The sequence below is a fragment of the Myotis lucifugus genome, unplaced genomic scaffold, assembly GCF_000147115.1.
Source record: "Myotis lucifugus unplaced genomic scaffold, Myoluc2.0 scaffold_2, whole genome shotgun sequence".
Lineage (NCBI taxonomy): Eukaryota > Metazoa > Chordata > Mammalia > Chiroptera > Vespertilionidae > Myotis > Myotis lucifugus.
This window is the reverse complement of record NW_005871050.1, coordinates 16,368,117-16,371,614: the sequence shown is the minus strand read 5'-3', so window position 1 is coordinate 16,371,614 and position 3,498 is coordinate 16,368,117. Positions and strand designations below refer to the sequence as shown.

At 43.4% G+C, this 3,498-nt stretch overlaps 1 pseudogene; it reads left to right on the top strand.

The window, feature by feature from the left end:
• Window positions 1–1,221: 1,221 nt before the first annotated feature.
• On the top strand, window positions 1,222–1,584 carry LOC102432152 (annotated as a pseudogene).
• Window positions 1,585–3,498: the final 1,914 nt, after the last annotated feature.

Here is a 3,498-nt window from a genome sequence, read left to right as displayed (position 1 = left end):
GGGAGAGGGAGAGAGATAGAAATATCAATGATGATAGAGAATCATTGATCATCTGCCTCCTGCACACCCCACACTAGGGATTGAGCCCGCAACCCGGACATGTGCCCTGACAAGGAATCTGATGGTAGCCTCCTGGTTCATGGGTTGGTGCTCAACCACTGAGCCACACTGGCTTGGCTAAGCTGTGCCATTTTAAAATATGCCCCCCCCCTTTTGTTAATTCTCACCCATGGATATTTTTCCATTGATTTTTAGAGAGAATGGAAGGGAAGGGGAGAGACAGAGAGAGAAACATCAATGTGAGAGAGACACATCAATTGGTTGCCTCCCGCACGCACTCTAACTGGGACTGGGGATCAAGCCTGCAACCGTGGTACTGTGTCCTTGACTGGAATCAAACCCAGGACCCTTCCGTCCACGGGCCGATGGTCTATCCACTGAGCCAAACTGGCTAGGGCTGGCCTCCAAATGTTTGACACTCATATTGAGAGGTGATGTCTAGTCCCCTCTTTTTGAATCTGGGTTCTGTGAAGGCTTGACAAATAGAATATGGCAGAAATGGCACTATGACAGTTTCTGGGGCTATGACTCAAGAAACTGGCAGCTTCCATTTTCTGTCTCTGGGGGTGTTTACTCTTAAAACTTAGCCATATGCTGTGAGGAAGGCCCATCAGACCATGAAGAGGCCCCTATGGAGAGGAAGTGAGGCTCCTGGCCCTCAGTCCTTGCTGAGCTCTCAGTTGACAGCTAGCACCAACTTGCCAGTCAATGTGAGTGAGCCATCTTAGACGTAGATCTTTTAGCTTCCAGCCATCCCAGCTGACACCAATGAAGCAAAGGTCAGACTACCTTGCCCATTGGTGTGAGCAGGATCAATGTTGTTTTAAGCCACTATGTTTGGGGTGATTTGTTACACTGCAATAGATTATCAGAACACAGATTATGGGCAGCTGGCCAATAGGTGGAGGAAATCTTTTGGGGCAGGCTGTTCCGTGTATTGACAAGTACATCATACAAGTGGTAACTGGTCCTATCCATATATAGGGCTGGCCTTTGGCTGAACTATGGAATGAACTTGTTATGAGATATGGTTATTAAGTCTAATGATTTAGTCTTAAATAAATCACAAAGGCCTCCTTCCTCCTTCTGCTTGGGTTCTCAAACAGACCATGGCCCTGAGCATGTGGCTTGATCATCTTCCAAAGATGCCTCATTCCCAAGATGAACAATACTGCAGTTGAGATTTTACTGCTGCAGGCATCAGATGGAATTCATCACTGGAATCCTCCTAAAGGCCATGTCAAACCAGGAGAAAATGAATTGGAAACAGCCCTGCAGAAGACTCAGGAGGAAGCAAGCCTAAAAGCAAGCCAGCTGACCATGATTGAGGGGTTCAGAAGGGAGCTCAATTATATGGTCAGGAAGAAGCCTAAAACAGTCATATACTGGTTGACAGAGGTGAAGGACTATGACGTGGAGATCCACCTCTCCCACGAGCACCAAGCTTACTGCTGGCTGGGGCTGGATGAGGCCTGCCAATTGGTACAATTCAAGGGGCTGAAGGCAGTGCTCCAAGGACACTAGTTTTTCTGCTCCACAGTGGCCTGAGCTGACTGAAACAGAGTCATTCACCTCAGTAGGATCCTTGAGGGCCGTCTGAGATGAATCCACCTTCAGCTCCGGGGACAGTTGTGCTGGTCTTTGGCTCATATTGCAAAGAGCAGATAGGTTAGTAAGAGGAGAGCAAACAAAAATCTTAGCTGGGCAGAAAGGAAGGCAAAGGAGAGTTAAAAAAAACTACATCCTTGTACTTAATAAACCCAAAGCAGCTTATCTGTCTTAAAAAAACAAACAAGCAAACAAAAATAAACCACAAACACAAAATGTTTTTGATAAAAATTGTTGAACAGTATTATACTAAATATTGATTCCCTCCCTGCTAAATCTATTGCTCCCCCATACCCCATATATCAGAAATGATCATGTTTCATCCAGTTACTCAAGGAAAACATGTAGGGGTCATCTATGAATCTTCCCTTTCTCTGACTCCTCACATCCAGTTCATTAGAAAGTTCTGTTGGCTCTATCTTCAAAATATCCTAAATCTGTTCTCTTCTCCATCCCTACTGTCACTCCTCTAGTCCAAACTACCCCTTTGTCTTATTTGGACTAATTTGAAGTAGACATAAACTTACGTGCCTTCTCAGATTATTTTCCAAACTGCTTCCCATTTCCATATTATGCTGCTGCCATTCCATTTTTGGCATCCTGCGTGAGCTTTCAGAGCTACAAGGTAGTCTGAGTTGAAACTCTGAACCTGCATGACCTTAATGTTTCCTAAACTATGACCATGACTACCAAGTTATCACTCCATTTCCACACTTGGATAAAATGCCATACCATGGGCATGGGATCTGGCTTTGTGAGAAGTTGCCGAGGGACCAAATGATGCAACCTGGAGGTAAAGAATAGTCAGTATCTTGGGGTATGAAATTTAGTGGAAATGAGGAGGCATGAGGGAGCCAGGCAGATAAATTTCTTCCTTTCTTAACAACTCTGAAATGTTGTGTTTTCCTTTCAGCCATTCTGAGCAAACCTGGCAAATGGCCTTCAGTTTAATTCAGCCAAAGGCCAGTGGAGTAATGCATTCATGCATTACATTGTTTTATATCTTTCCTTGCCTCACTTAACCTTTTTTCATTATCCTTGTTGCCTTAGGTTTGCACAACTCCCAAATGGTTAGTATGTAAATTTTTAACTCAAGCTCTGTTTTAGGAGACCCTGGCTAAGACATTTGATATTAGAAGTGGTTCTAGAAAATAGACTGTCAGGATGGGGTTCTAGAGTTGGATTGTTCACTTGTCTATAAGCATTAAGGACCCTATTGGTGGTACTAAGTGTGTGGAAATAACCCCTGACATGAAATGGCATTGCAATTACTTGAGCTTTCATCTGTGGTATGTGGTATTGTATTGGTGTGATATGGAGCTGCAGGGCAAGATATGGGGAGGTCAAATGGCTGTGGCACTCAATCAATATACAATGTTATTTATAAGGATCTTGAAATAGAATGGTTGCTTTTGGCTGCAGTGGAAACTCTGGCTCTATGGAAGATTTGAAAGAGATCCTTATCTCCTGTAGTTGCAGGATAGACTGTACTAAAAATCAGGCTCAGGATCTGATAATAGGGGTGTCACAGATGAAAAAAAAAGACTAAATGTACAAACTTTTCAGGCCCATTTTTTTCAAAAATCAGATAGGGGATGAGTGGAATGAGATGAGGAATGAGTCTTTGGGTGGATGAATCCAAGTATTGTAAATCCTCTAGTTTCCTTGAATTTTTCTTGCTGGCAGAAGCTAGACTTTTTCTTGCCAGAGGAGAATAGCTTCCATTTCCATGGAAAGCATGTCATGATTTCACCTGAAGCAGCTGCCTTACAAAAAGACATTTTTTCTCAAGATGCACTCCATCATTTTCATTACTTCCAGGTCAATAAC